The sequence below is a fragment of the Saimiri boliviensis genome, chromosome 3, assembly GCF_048565385.1.
Source record: "Saimiri boliviensis isolate mSaiBol1 chromosome 3, mSaiBol1.pri, whole genome shotgun sequence".
NCBI classification, from domain to species: Eukaryota; Metazoa; Chordata; class Mammalia; order Primates; family Cebidae; genus Saimiri; species Saimiri boliviensis.
The window spans coordinates 100,818,209-100,834,493 of record NC_133451.1 but is presented as its reverse complement, the minus strand read 5'-3'; the positions used below and the strand labels follow the sequence as shown (position 1 = coordinate 100,834,493).

Here is a 16,285-nt window from a genome sequence, read left to right as displayed (position 1 = left end):
GCCATAGTAAGTCAAGCACTACTTCACCTTCAATCCCTACTGAGCACCTGTGCAGCGGAACTCGGTATGGGTGGCACTATCTGTTTCAACACTACCATTTTTCTGGATCTTCAGAGTTTTCAAGAACAAATAAAGGAAACCATACAAAACCACACAGAAGATATTATATGATTCTCTAAAATGTAGCCAAAATGAATTGAATTAGGATAAAATTAAATACAGAGAGTTTTGGGCTTCAAATAATATTTTACCAACTCGAAGGATTGTTAGATAATGCAGAAAGTCATCGGGAGCTGGTTTAACCTTTCTTTTTAAAGATAACAGTCGCCGCTTGAGTTCTTTTTATTTGTATAGCCCTCTGTTAAGTGACTTTAAACAATTTATTTAACTCTTATGCAAACCTGGGTGGTGGGTATTTTCAACTTCCAGTTTGCAGAAGAGAAACTGAGGCCAGTGAGGTTAAGTAACTTTCATTTGGGTTTGTGGAAAAGCAGGCAGGATGTCAGTTGAGGACTGCCTGAAATGGTTTCAAGGAGTCTCTCAGGAAGGCCTCAGTGGAGGGTTGCCTTCTAGACAGGAAATGGACTGGATAGATGCCTTGTAAATGTCACCTTCAGCCCAGGGGAAATTTAACCCATTTTATATTATCCCTATTCATAAGAGGAAGAGCCACCAAAATAGAAATGTTTGAAGTCACTGAGGGATTAGACAAAGCCAGATCTCTGAAACATCTACCTCCCAGGATTGCGTGAAGATGGAGAACCAGGCTTTCTCAGTTCCTTTTATCTCTTTCTAGGTCAGTCCCTGCAGGGTTTGAATCCTATCAGTTACTCTTCTCTACATCACCTATCAATTATTTGCTGTTTTGCTCTGGGGTTGTGATATTTAAAAGAAGATACAAGTCAAGTTGTGAGATTTTACCTGAGCTTTCTGGGTACTTGCCTCAATTTTATGCTGAATTTCTGCTTCAGGGACCAGTTATACAATGGGTGGATAGCCTTTTGCATTAGAGGTCCTTGTAGGAAGTTTGGAAAGCTTGGTAATTAACACGGGCTCATAAATCAGACCTCTGCCAGGAACTTAAACTGGATGAAATACCAATCCAGAGACTACTGGATATTCTGTTGAGCCATTGTCTGGGTTTATGTGTTCAAAAATTCATAGGAAAAAAAAAACTCCAAAACCCCATAACTTCAGCTTTAAATTGGTTCATGCAGTACACCTTTGAAAACTCTGGTTTGGGTCACACAGGCCAGGAAGAAAAGCACAAGAAAAAACAAAACAAAACATTTGGGTTATGTTTAATATGATTCACTGCAGCTTTCAGGATTAAAGTTAAGTTAAAGTTACTGTGTCTGCCATTTTTGATAGTCAAGTGAGTGGATAAGAAAAGTGCTTTCAGAACCAAAGATTCAGATAATTGGATGGGAAAAACTCAATCTATGTGCCTAGAAGAGGCACCTGAGACACCAGTGATTAAACAAGTGACATAGATGGTTACTGATTTTTAAATACCCTTTAGTTATACTAGTACCATTATTTTATAGACCTTTTTTTTTTTTTTTTTTTTTTTTTTTTTTGAGATGGAGTCTCACTCTGTCACTCAGGCCGGAGTGCAGTGGCGTGATCTTGGCTTACTGCAACCTCTGCCTCCTGGGTTCAAGCGATTCTCCTGCCTCAGCCTTCCAAGTAGCTGGGATTGCAGGTGTGCACCACCACGCCTGACTAGTTTTTGTATTTTTAATAGAGACGGTGTTTCACCATGTTGGTCAGGCTGATCTCAAACTCCTGACTTTGTGATCAGCTCACCTTGGCCTCCCAAAGTGCTGGGATTACAGACGTGAGCCACCATGCCCGGCCTACTTTATAGCCTCTATGTTTGTTATTCCACCTAAAAACCAGATGATAATCGCTCTAGTTATAAGAGCAACTGTGAGATTATATTCCTCATTGCAAGTCCCTGGTGAGGCTATAGAGATTTTTATGGCAAGACTGCTATGTGTCCACCAAATTTTCTTTCTTTCTGACAGACAGACTACATTTCCCAGCTTCCATTCTGCTTAGTTGTGACCATGTAACTGAATTCTGGCCACTAGAATGTGAGTAGAAGTAATGTACAATACTTCTGAGCCCAGTTCCCATGCTTCCCCCACCCCTCAACAAACCCAGAAGACTCTTGCAGTGTTCTTTATACTCTCTCTGATGTCCATCCCCTGTCTATCGCATCCAGAGAAGACTCTGAGACTCCACTTATTTTGAAGTCACAAGATGGAATGACCACATTGGACATTGTGTAAAAAGAGAAACTTTTATTGTGTTAAGCCATGTTAGACCTTGGGATCTGTTATAGCAGCTAGCATTACTTACCCTAACTAAAAAAAAAAAAAAGGCTTTGCAATCAAGGTAAAAGATAGTGCTGTTTTTAGCAGGCCTAAATGCATAAAACTCATTTTTTACAAGTTCAATTGGGTGTGAATTGAGATATCGAAATTGATACTCTTATTGCTATAGCATATAATAGCCAAAAAAACTAGCTGATATCCAGTCAGCTGATCTTTGTGCTATTTCATTATGTTCAACAACTGGTTTGTCTGATATTTAAATTAAATTAACAGGTATTTAAATTCAAGAGGCTATTTGGTAACATAAAATAAATTTTCAAGTGTCTCACTTCTTACTTATGTTAGGCATATGAAAAATTTATTTTTTCATATGTTTTCTTTTTTATTTTTGAGATGAAGTCTTGCTGTGTCACCCAGGCTGGAGTGCAGTGGTGCAATACCAGCTTACTACAACCTTTGCCTGGTTCAAGCCATTCTCCTGCCTCAGCCTCCTGAGTAGCTGAGATTACAGGTGGTCACCATTGCACCTAGCTAATGTTTGTATTTTTAGTTGAGATGGAATTTCACCATGTTGGGCAAGCTGGTCTCAAACTCTTGACCTCAGGTGATCTGCCCGCCTCAGCCTCTCAAAGTGTTGGGATTATAGGTATGAGCCACCTTGCCTGGCATCTGGTTTCAATTATAGTAAAATTAAAAGAATTTCTTATCTTTTTGAACCTTTAGCTTATATGAAGGCAGTTTCATATTCAAGTTAAAGTAATGATATACAGTATAATTCATCCTGAGTAGCTCAGTGATCCTTTCACAATTGTGTTTATTTATTTTTTGAAATGGAGTTTTGCTTTGTCACCCAGGCTGGAGTGTAATGGCACTATCTTGGCTCACTGCAACCTCCGTCTCCCAAGTTCAAGTAATCCTCCTGCCTCAACCTCCCAAGTAGCTGGGATTACAGGTAGGTGTGTGCCATCATAACTGGCTAATTTTTATATTTTTAGTCGAGATGAGGTTTCATCATGTTGGGCAGGCTGGTCTTGAACTCCCAACCTCAGGTGATCTGCCCACCTTGGCCTCCCAAAGTGCTGGGATTACAGGCATGAGCCACTGTGCTCGGCCAATTTTATTTATGTACTTAGTTTTTTGTTTTCCAGAGAAATGTACAAGTGAGTCTAGAATCTTCCGAGAAAAAGATGATAGGTAATGTGATACAAAATAGTGAATTTTAAAATTATAATATTCATTATAAGATTAATCTGTGAAAACCAAAGTAACAAAGTAGTAACAGAATGAGTTTTTTGCTGTTGTTATTTTGTTTTGTTTTGAGACGGAGTCTCGCTCTCTCGCCCAGCCTGGAGTGCAGTAGTGATCTCAGCTCAAGGTAATCTCCGCCTCTCAGATTCAAGCAATTCTCTAGCCTCAGCATCCCAAGTAGCTGGGATTACAGGCACACGCTACCACACCCAGCGAATTTTTGTATTTCTGTAGAGGTGGGGTTTCTCCATGTTGGCCAGGCTGATCTTGAACTCCTGATATCAGGTGATCCACCTGCCTTGGCATCCCAAGTGCTGGGATTACAGGCTTGAGCCACTGCACCCGGCTCAGAATGAGAATTTTATGAATGAATGTGGTTTCAAATCTTATGAGAAAAATGGAACTTTAAAAATAAACTTCAGTGGTAGAATTCAAATGCTTTTTGGAACACAAATTGGAAGCTACTTATTAAATAAGGGTAATTTGTTCTGGGTCCACACCATAAAATGGCTTCAAATGTTTTTAAAGTAGGTCATTTGAGTACTCTAAAATGTCTGGTATATGGTAACCTTCTTAAGCAAGTTCATATGAGAGTCAGAGTGTATCCCAAAAGCATCCTTGGGATTTCTGACCATATCAAAGCAAATGGAACTACATTATCAAGGAGCTCTAATGAGACAGTTTGTTTAATTGAAATGCTTTAAATTACCATCTAGTACAGCATGAAAAAATCATTATTTTCATTAGCTGAACTATTTCTGTTAGCCCCAAACTAAAAGTTCTAATATCGAAGCATGAAAAATGCATTGTAAAACCGGTAGGTCACAAGGAGGAATTTAAATAAAATAATTCATCTAAAATACCAGTATTTTGCCTTAAACATAACACTAAGGCTTCAATAGCCTGTCACTGACTCTAGCAAGCCTAAGGAAATATCAACAAGAAATAGGCTCCATCTATACAAATAAAAATTAATAACTGTGGCATCACCACTTATTTACTTTGTCTTAATAGGCAATACAGCTCTTCTACCAACACATGGGTAGAGTGGGTTGCTTTAGACACAGTCTACTTAGGAGTTTTCCTTCGACTTTTTTTTTTTTTTTTGAGATGGAGTCTAGCTCTTGCCACCCAGTCTGGAGTGCAGTGTCATGATCTTGGCTCACTACAACCTCTGCCTCCCAGGTTCAAGCAATTCTCCTGCCCCAAACTCCCGAGTAGCTGGGATTACAGGTGCCCACCACTACACACAGCTAATTTTTTTGTATTTTTAGTAGAGACAAGGTTTCACCATGTTGGTCAGGCTGGTCTCAAACTCCTGACTTCGGGTGATCTTTCTGCCCTGGCTTCCCAAAGTGCTGGGATTACAGGCGTGAGCCACCGCACCCGGGCTCCTTTCACTATTTTATTATGGAAGATAAATTTGTTTTATTTTGCTTTGTTCTTGAGACGGGGTCTCGCTCTGTCCCTCAGGCTGGAGTGCAGGCTGGTACGATCTTGGCTCACTGCACCTCTAACTCCTGGGCTTAAGCAATTCTGCCTCAGCCTCCTGAATAGCTGGAACTACAGACATATGCCACCACACTCGGCTAATTTTTGTATTTTTATTAGAGACGGGTTTCGCCGTGTTGGCCAGTCTGATCTTGAACTCCTGACCTCAAATGATCTACCCTTCTTGGCCTCCAAAAGTGTTAGGATTACAGGTGTGAGCCACCACACCTGGCTGTAAATTTGTTTTGACTTAAGAAGAACCCACCTATAGTAAAGAGAAGAATGTTCATATAGCATTTGCCTTGATCATCTTCCTATGGAAAAACCTGGCTAACAGTGAAATTCCAGAATTAAATTTCCCAGTTAGAATATGATCTGTCTCAACAGGAACCACTTTTGTACCAAAGAAGCACAAAAACGTGGACTAAGAATTGTGCTCCTCACTCATCTGATCCTGTAGCATAAGTTAGATCAAGAAGACTTCCTGGGAATGGGTAGGATATGAAAAAAGATACAGAACAAAGAGGGTCTGAATATCTCCTTGATAAGCGAACCTATCGTCACTTAAGGGTACAGTTTCCATTAATAGATTAGCTCAAACTTAAGAAGAAAAAGAATAAAGTTCAACTTGGATGACTGTGAAGTGATTTTATATATATATATATAAAAATATATAAATTTATATATATTATATATGTATATATTTTTAATATATACAAATAAAAATATATACATATATAATATATATTTATATTTATCTATATTTATATATATAAATTTTTATATACATATATATTTATATATATTTATATGTATGTGTTTGTGTTTTTTTTTTTTTTTCTTTTTGAGACACAGTCCCGCTCTGTCACCCAGGCTGGAGTGCAATGGTGCTATCTCGGCTCACTGCAACCTCCACCTCCCCAGTTCAAGCAATTCTCCTGCCTCAGGCTCCCGAGTAGCTAAGACTACAGACGTGCACTACCATGCCCAGTTAATTTTTGTATTTTTAATAGAGACACATTTTCACCACGTTGCCCAGGCTGGTCTTGAACTCCTGTCCTCAGGTCATGGCCTGCCTCAGCCTCCCAAAGTGCTGGGATTACAGGCATGAGCCACCATGCCCAGCCTAAGATGGATATTTAAAATGTTGACTACTAGCAATAGAAAATAAAATACTCTTTGCTTTTTAAATGATAAGGAGGTTCAAATTATTTGCTTTGGTTCTGTGCAAAGAAATAACTATAATGAGAAAATTTCCTTTTTCATGGGTTAAATATATGGAGGCAGTAAATCTGAAGATGCTTTTATTTTTCTGTAATTTTTGGGTGTCATATAAATTTTGCTGGTCTCTTGTGATTCATGATTTAATGCGTTAGATGCCATTATGCTAATAATGAAGTTACCAATAATGAAGTTCAAGAGTTTCTCCAGTTTCATACAAGGAGTAGTTATGGACAAGGAGAACTAGATCCAGGAAATTTGTTTCATTAGTTTTCTTACACCTCTGACCTATTTTGTTCAATATATATATAATATTAAGGGTTTTCTTTTGGGGACCCTGGAAGAACTCCTCCCAGAGACAAAGCATTCCTGTATTAATAGATTATGTAAACTCTTTTTTTCTGATGTGTCATAAACTAGAAAGTTGAATATTTCAGCTTTTTAAAAATTTTATTTTTAAAAAGGAAACCTGAATGTTTTGATTATTAGTCCCTTGAGTCTTGTTCTTGTTTGGAGATTTATTTTCCCATCCCTGATCCAGTCTGATGTTCTTTGTCTGCAATTCAATCTCTATTGCTTTAATCATTTTGGATTGTACCAATGCCTTCTCAGTAATAAAAGAAATGGGGAGTCAGGCTTGGCATGGGACAAGTCTCTTCAGCTGCAGTAAGATGTTACATATGAGTTGTCTACCCACAAAAGGACCCACTGTCAGATAAATTAGTGAGCTGCATGTTTTAATCATTAAGGTAATAGCAACATGTGGATTATTTGCCCAAGTCTTAATCATTTCTGCTTTTACCAACTAGGTCATCAAATGCTTTCTTTTAAAGAAATCTTCCTATTTCATAGCAGAGAATAGCTTCTATGTGCGGCAGAAATAAAGGCTTCAGACTCCTAAAACGCTAAACAGCTCCAGGGGTTGGTAAAATTTATAGCTATGCCTTTGTCCTTCAACACACGAATTTGGAGGGACTGGCCATGGTCACCATTAGCAAATGAAACCAGCATGAGTTCTAATTTGCAAAGCGTTGAAGTAGAATAGGGGAATTTTAGGTCTCAGCAGCTGAGGTGGGAATGAATTATTTTGTGGACCATGGGCAGCACTGGGACTGGGTGAGTTGAGAGATACTGCTGACTAGGCCTGCAGGGGATCTGATGGCTTTGCCTCCACTGGAAATTGCTTTGTACAAACTTGCAACTCAGAGCCTGGTATCTGCATGGCAAATGCTGGCAAAAGGACTCGCTGTTCTCAGGAGAGTCCATGGAGAGTAGATAGATTAAGGCACAACTTCTATAGCTGATTTTTCTGATAAAGCCATGCTTCAGAACAGGAGGGAAGAGTTTTAACACCATTTGCATTTCTTCTTAGATATTTAGGCTATACCCAAGTGAAACCTAGAGCATAGCTTCAAAAAGAGAAAAATCCAGTTTACTACTTACATTGTTGGGGTAATGGCAAGCACATGGCTCAACTCATTTTTTACCAAGCTTGCTAAATTAAAACAATCATTTCATGAACTCTGTGATCGCATTGTCCAAGTTGTTACCACAGCATTTGTTCATAGCTCAAACGTACCCCTTCCTATACGTGATATAGTGAATTACACCATTTAGCTATGAGCCTCTGGAGATCAGCTGCAGTACCATATTAAGCTGTATGTCCTCAGGTCTTTATATAGAGTTGATGCTCCATAAAAGATCGTAGAACATAATTGACATAGGGATCAACAGAGAGTTTCTGCTTTCCTTTCTTGGAATTGTGATGTGGTGGGAAACCAAAGGATAAGGGGATGGGTTTAGAAATGTAACATTATAGATGAGAAGGGCTCTCAGAGATCACGTAGTTCAACACCTTCATTTTACAGTTGAAGAAAGCAAGCACCAGAGAGTTTAATGACTTTTCAAGGTCACTTGGTTGGTGGCAGAGCCAAGACGGAGATGACATTGGAAGTAGCATTTACCAGAAGCTGCTATAGACTGGGCATTGTGCTTGACCTTTGCTGTCTGATTCATCCAGTCTTCTATCCTTTTTTTTTGAGACCAAGTCTTGCTCTGTCACCCAGGCTGGAGTGCAGTGGCTCAATCTGGGCTCACTGCAACCTCTGCCTTCTGGGTTCAAGTGATTATCCTGTTTCAGCCTCCCAAGTAGCTGGGATTACAGGTGCCCGCCACCACACCCGGCTGATTTTTGTATTTTAGTAGAGACAGGCTTTCACCGTCTTTAGGCTGGTCTCGAACTCCTTGACTTCAAATGATCTGTCCGCCTCGGCCTCCCAAAGTGCTGGGATTACAAGAGTGAGCCACTGTGCCCAGCTTCTTCTATTCATTTGTACTGATTTATCCATTTTCCATGTGTTTGGAAAAGGACTAACATTATTTTGAAACCAAATTATTTAGAAGAAATATTAAAGTAAATATTGTATTTTAATATTTTCTTTGTCTTTGTTTTTAGTATAGATCTAATGCTTTGTACAGGTGAGACAGTCTGGCAGCTCTGTGTGGAGTATATTTTCCATACCGGCAGCCTAAAGATGATTCTTGCTGTGAGTTGAGACAAAAACATTTTACTGTAATTTTGCTCTTAGTTCTAACATTGGTTAGATATAGATACCTAAAAATGTGGGGGGTGGAAAGTTTGGACAGATGAACCCATACTTTTGATGAATAGGAGTCAGATTTTTCCAAAGACTGAATTCACTGTGAATCTATTTGAAGAACCCACCTCATAGACTTTCTGGGTATAGAAGGTGTTGTTATAAATTTACCGCAAGTTAATTTACTGTCAATAGAGGGCGCCAAAGGATGGAAAAGTAATTATTGATGACTTTCATTTCTCCAGCTCAATTCCTTAGTATACACACACGTATATGTACACAGACATATATATGTACTAGCGTATTGAGCTGGAGAAATGTCATATATATTTCTCTAACCATATATATGTATACCTTTGAAAAGTCGTCTTTCCATTTTTTGTTTTGTTTTGTTTTGAGACGGGAATCTCACTCAGTTGCCCAGGCGGGAGTGCAGTGGTGCGATCTCAGGTCACTGCAACGTCGGCCTCCTGGGTTCAAGCGACTCTCCTGTCTCAGCCTCCTGAGTAGCTAGGATTACAGGCACGCGCCCAGCTAATTTTTATATTTTTAATAGAGATGGAGTTTCACCATGTTGCCCAGGCTAGTCTTGAACTCCTGACCTCAAATGATCTGCCTATCTCTGCCTTCTACAGTGCTGGGATTACAGGTGTAAGCTACCACACCTGGCTATCTTTCCATCTTGAAAAGAGAGAATCGGTGCCTTTGTCCATAAGTGTAATGTCATTTCTGCCCATCCAGGCAAAGCCAAGCTGAACAGAGCACAGTCTGAAGCTGGGCTTTGGTGTATGGGTGATCTCTGAAGTTGAGAAAAAGTTCCTGCTCCTGGTTTGTTTTTTTTTTTTTATTTCTTCTTTTTTAAACCAGGTGATATGGTCCATATTTCTCCAGATAGGACTCTGTCCAACAGCTTTATGTGCACTAGTCCTTTAAATTTTAGCAAACCTCATTCCAGTTCCTGCCATATGGCAGGTGCTTTGTTAGTTTCTAGGGAAACCAGGTACCAAAGCAGACCCACCTGCGTGCAGCCTGCAGACTAGTGGGCAGCAGAGATGTTAACCAAACAGTCACACAGGCATACCATCCAAAATTATCTTGACAAAGTGGTGTTTGAGTTGAAATCTGAAAACTCAATAGGTGCTAACTAGGCAAAGTAGGGAGGAAAAATATTCCAATCACAGAGAACAACAGGGTCCACACATCTGAGTCAGGAGGGAACATGGGCACTCCAGGAGTGGAAAGCCAGAGTGACTAGAGCCTGGGAAATGAGAGTGAGGGGCTGAGGCTGGACAGGGAGGCAGAGTCATGTCATACAGGGGCTGAAGGCCATGGCATGGAGTTTGGATTTTGTTGTCTGTACCAGGTGAAGTTCCTGATAAGTGGTGATAGGGAAAGATATGTTTTTAAAAAAGAGTTCTCTAGCCATTTTGTGGAGAATAGATTAGAAGAGGGCAAGATCATGAGGAGGCTGCTGCAGCAGTTCAGATGCAAGAGTGGGAGAATGTGGTGGCTTGGACTGTGATGGCAATCATGGAAATGGAGAAACATGAATAAAAAAGGAGATAAAATTGGCTTAACTTTGTTGTGAATCAAACACGGTGCTGAGGGAGGGACAGGATGATCTCTAGGTTTCTGGCCTGTAAAGTGCACCTAGGTTAGAGTTTTCAAGCTTGGAAAATACAGCCAGTGGTGTGTAGGAAGTGTTGCCATTTGATGTGAAGTGGAAATCAGGAAGGTAAACAGTTGATAGTAGTTCATTGGGCAACCTGAGTTCTGCCTGTTGGTCTTTCATCAAATCTCTAAATTTCTGTCATTAAGTGGAAGTTTCAAGCAGAGCTAGGAATGAGCGACAGTATTGTAATGTGATATTTAAATATGTAGCCAATACCAACTTGTACATATGTATATGCATAGAAAAATTCTAGAATATAATTAAACCATTAACTGTCATGTTTGAGAAGTGAGAGGGAGTTCCAATTTGAAGTCCAGATGTTACTGTGTTGTTTGAAAAATTTTAAAGTAAGCCTTAATTGGTCTTCTAATTAGCAAAACTCATAAAATCACTGTCATTTCAAATAAAAAGCTTTCAGTTGAGAAATTTGAAGGCCTTCTGGAGCCTCAATAATCTCTCACCTCCATTAAATTTCTCTACAGGAATTTAGAGAGCCTTTCCATTTTGGGACCTTCTAGCCCCAGAGAGCATAGATTTCTCTCACTGCAGCTCATTAGAGATGCTCAGAAAATCAACTTGAGGACAAGCTACAGAAGCCCTCCTAGCACCCTTTGATCTTTTCAGTAGCAAATGTGTCATTTGTAGCATCGTGGTCCAGTTCTTATGTGAGGCTAAAATAGAGCCACTCCAAGATGCTTTTGAGACTCCCTGAATGCCTACTAACTACCAGCCTTTCTCCCAATTGATGTATCAGTTCTGCCATATCCCCTGGGATGTCATTTCCACTTGCTTGGTAAATAATTAGCCTGGCTGCCTTTGGCTATAGCAAGGATTATAAATATTTTAAGCACTGCAAGTGATTGAAACTGTTTCTATTTGACTTTGTCTGTTCCTTCGATGCTTTGGGTAAAAACTTAACTCTAAGTAGGAAACATCTTTGGGAAGAACAATGTTCTAGGTACGTGAGGGTAAAGTGTTGTATAGGCTGCTATGGTCATTAGGCACTCAGAAACATGCTATAATAAGCCAGTGGTTTGAACCTGTTCAGTTTTAGCTCAACTAGTCAATCTTTCTCACATGAGAAAGATAAAAGACCCCATTTCTTAAGAACGTTTCTATGCTTATAGGATTTTTTAAAAAAGCAGACCTCTGCCTCCAAGGGATCACAACTCCTCACCAGCAAGGGAACAAAGCTGGGTGGAGAATGAGTCTGATGAATTGACAGAAACAGGCTTCAGAAGGAGGGTAATAACAAACTTCTCTGAGCTAAAAGAACATGTTCTAACCCAATGCAAAGAAACTAAGAACCTTGAAAAAAGGTTTGACAAAATGCTAACAAGAATAAACAGCTTAGAGAGGGATATAAGTGAATTGATGGAGCTGAAAAACACAACACGAGAACTTCACAAAGCATATCCAAGTTTCTACAGCTGAATTGACCAAGCAGAAGAAAGAATATCAGAGGCTGAAGATCAACTCAATGAAATAAAATGAGAAGACGAGATTAGAGAAAAAAGGTTAAAAAGAAGTGAACAAAGTCTCCAAGAAATATGGGACTATGTGAAAACAGCTCATCTACGTTCGATAGGTATACCTGAATGTGACGGTGAGAATGAATCCAAGCTGGGAAATACTCTTCAGGATATTATCCAGGAAAACTTCCACAACCTAGCAAGGCCCGCCAATATTCAAGTCCAGGAAATACAGAGAACACCACAAAGATATTCCTCAAGGAAAGCAACCCCAAGGCACATAATCATCAGATTCACCAGGGTTGAAATGAAGGAGAAAATGCTAAGGGCAGCCAGAGAGAAAGGTCGGGTTACTCACAAAGGGAAGCTCATCAGACTCACAGCAGATCTCTCAGCAGAAACCCTAAAAGCTAGAAGAGAGTGGGGGCCAATATTCAACATCCTTAAAGAAAGAAACTTTCAACCCAGAATTTCATATCCAGTCAAACTAAGCTTCATAAGCGAAGGAAAAATGAAATTCTTTATGAACAAACAATTAGAGATTTCATCACGACCAGCCATGTTTTACAAGAGCTCCTGAAAGAAGCACTAAACATAGAAAGGAACAATCAGTACCAGCCACTCCAAAAACATACCAATGGTAAAGAGCATCAACACAATTAAGAAAATGTGTCAATTAATGGTCAAAACAACCAACTAGCATCAAAATGTCAGGATCAAATTCACACATAACAATATTAACCTTAAATGTAAATGGGCTAAATGCCCCAATCAAAAGACACAGACTGGCAAATTGGATAAAAATTCAACACCCATTGGTGTGCTGTATTCAGGAAAACACATCTCACATGCAAGGACACACATACACTCAAAATAAAGAGATGCAGGAAGATTTACCAAGCAAATGGAGAGAAGTAAAAAGAAGTTGCAATCCTACTCTCTGGTAAAATAGACTTTAAACCAAAAAGGATCAAAAGAGACAAAGAAGGGCATTACATAATGGTAAAAGGATCAATGCATCAAAAAGAGCTAACTATCCTAAATATATACGCACCCAGTACAGGAGCATACAGATACATAAGGCAAGTTCTTAATGACCTACAAAGAGACTTAGACTCCCACAAAATAATAGTGGGAGACTTTAACACTTCACTGTCAACATTAGACAGATCAACAAGACAGAAAATTAACAAGGATATCCAGGACTTGAACTCAAATCTGGACCAAGCAAACCTAATAGAATTTACAGAACTCTCCATCCCAAGTTCACAGAATATACATTCTTCTCAGCACCATATCACACCTACTCTAAAATTGACCACACAATTGGAAGTAAATCACTCCTCAGCAAATGCAAAAGAATGGAAATCTTAACAGTCTCTCAGACCACAGTGCAATCAAATCAGAACTCAGGATTAAGAAACCAACTCAGAACCACACAACTTCATTGAAACTGAACAACTGGCTCTTGAATGTTGACTGGATAAACAATGAAATGAAGGCAGAAATAAAGAAGATGTTCTTGGAAACCAATGAGAACAAAGACACAACGTACCAGAATCTCTGGTACACATTTAAAGCAGTGTCTAGAGGAAAATTGACAGCAATAAATGTCCACATGAGAAGGAATGAAAGATCTAAAATCCACCCTATCATCCAAATTGAAAGAGCTAGAGGAACAAGATCAAAAAAATTTAAAAGTTAGCAGAGACAAGGAATAACAAAGATCAGAGCAGAACTGAAGGAGATAGAAACACACACACACAAAATCCTTAAAAAAATCAATAAATCCAGGAGCTGGTTTTTTGAAAAGATCAACAAAATAGACCACTAGCCAGATTAATAAAAACGAAAACAGAGAATAATCAAATAGATGCAATGAAAAACAATAAAAGGGATATTACCACCAATTCCACAGAAATACAAACTACCATCAGAGAGTAATACAAACAACTCTATGCACATAAACCAAAAAACCTGGAAGAAATGGTTAAATTTCTGGACACTGGCATCCTCCCAAGCCGAAACCAGGAAGAAATTGAAATCCTGAATAGATCAATAACAAGGGCTGAAGTTGAGGCAGCAATTAATAGTCTACCAATCAAAAAAAAGCCCAGGTCCAGATGGGTTCACAGCCAAATTCTACCAGACATACAAAAAGGAGCTGGTACCACTCCTTCTGATGCTATTCCAAGCTATCCAAAAAGAGGGAATCCTTCCCAAATAATTTTATGAGACTAACTTCATCCTGATACCAAAACCTGGCAGAGACTCAACAAAAAAAGAAAACTTCAGGCCAGTATCCATGATGAACATAGATGCAAAAATCTTCAATAAAATACTGGCAAACCGATTGCAATAGCACATCAAAATGCTTATCCATCATGATCAAGTAGGCTTCATCCCAGGGATGCAAGGCTGGTTCAACATTTGCAAGTCTATAAACGTAATTCACCACATAAACAGAACCAAAGACAAAAACCACATGATTATCTCAATAGATGCAGAGAAGGCCTTCGACAAAATTCAACAGCCCTTTATGCCAAAAACTCTCAATAAACTAGGTATCGATGGAATGTATCTCAAAATAATAAAAGCTATTTATGCCAAACGTGCAGCCAATATCATACTGAATGTGCAAAAACTGGAAGCATTCTGTTTGAAATCTGGCACTAGACAAGGATGCCCTCTCTCACCACTCCTATTCAATATAGTATTGGAAGTTCTGGCCAGAGCAGTCAGGAAAGAAAAAGAAATAAAGCATATTCTATTAGGAAAGGAGGAAGTCAAATTGTTTCTATTTGCAGATGACATGACTGTATATTTAGAAGACCTCATTGTCTCAGCCCCAAATCTCCTGAAACTGATAAGCAACTTCAGCAAAGTCTCAGGATACAAAATCAATGTGCAGAAATCACAAACATTCCTATACACCTATAACAGACTTAAAGAGATCCAAATCAAGAATGAACTGCCATTCACAATTGCTACAAAGAGAATAAAATACCTAGGAATACAACTAACAAAGGATGTAAAGGACCTCTTCAAGGAGAACTACAAACCACCGCTCAAGGAAATAAGAGAGGACACAAGCAGATGGAAAAACATTCCATGCTCATGATTAGGAAGAATTAATATCCCCATCAAGCTACCTATGATCCTCTTCACAGAACTGGAAAAAAAAACCACCTTAAACTTGATATGGAACCAAAAGAGAGCCTGCCAAGATTAGAGAATTTATATTTACTAATTTTTTTGCTTAGAATTGTCCACGAATAACAATTCTGAGCAAAAAGAACAAAGCTGGAGGCATCACACTACCTGACTTCAAACTATACTATAAGGCTACAGTAATCAAAACAGGATGGCACTGGTACCAAAACAGAGATATAGACCAATGGAACAGAACAGAGCTTCAGAGGCAATGCCACACATCTACAACCATCTGATCTTTGACAAACCTGACAAAAACAAGCAATGGGGAAAGGATTCCCTGTTTAATAAATGATGTTGGGAAAACTGGCTAGCCATGTGCAGAAAGCAGAAACTGGACTCCTTCCTGACACCTTACACTAAAATTAACTCCAGATGGGTTAAAGATTTAAACATAAGACCTAACACCATAAAAACCCTAGAAGTAAACCTAGGCAAAACCATTCAGGACATAGGCGTAGGCAAGGACTTCATGACTAAAACACCAAAAGCATTGGCAACAAAAGCCAAAATAGACAAATGGGATCTAATTAAACTCCAGAGCTTCTGCACAGCAAAAGAAACAGTCATTAGAGTGAAACAGCAACCAACAGAATGGGAAAAAATTTTTGCAATCTACTCATCTGACAAAGGGCTAATATCCAGAATCTACAAAGATCTAAAACAGATTTACAAGAAAAAAACAAACAACCCCATTCAAAAGTGGGTGAAGGACATGAATAGACACTTCAAAAGAAGACATATATGAGGCTAACAAACGTGGAAAAAAAGCTCATCATCGCTAGTCATTAGAGAAATACAAATCAAAACTACATTGAGATACCATCTCACACCAGTTACAATGTCGATCATTAAAAAATCTGGAGACACAGATGCTGGAGAGGATGTGGAGAAATAGGAACACTTTTACACTGTTGGTGGGAGTGTAAATTAGTTCAACCACTGTGGAAGACAGTGTGGTGATTCCTCAAGGACCTAGAAATAGAAATTCCATTTGACCCAGCAATCCCATTACTAGGTATATTTATC

The 16,285-nt window shown here is 39.0% G+C and overlaps 1 long non-coding RNA gene across 3 annotated transcripts in view; it reads left to right on the top strand.

Annotated features, from left to right (window-relative positions):
* Positions 1-16,285, top strand: part of LOC101030116 (uncharacterized) — a 215,409-nt gene that overhangs the window by 41,415 nt on the left and 157,709 nt on the right. For all 3 annotated transcript variants that reach the window (XR_012516915.1, XR_005579136.2, XR_012516916.1), the window contains exon 3: positions 3,197-3,294. This is a non-coding gene — a long non-coding RNA (uncharacterized LOC101030116). The remainder of the gene's footprint in view (positions 1-3,196; positions 3,295-16,285) is intronic.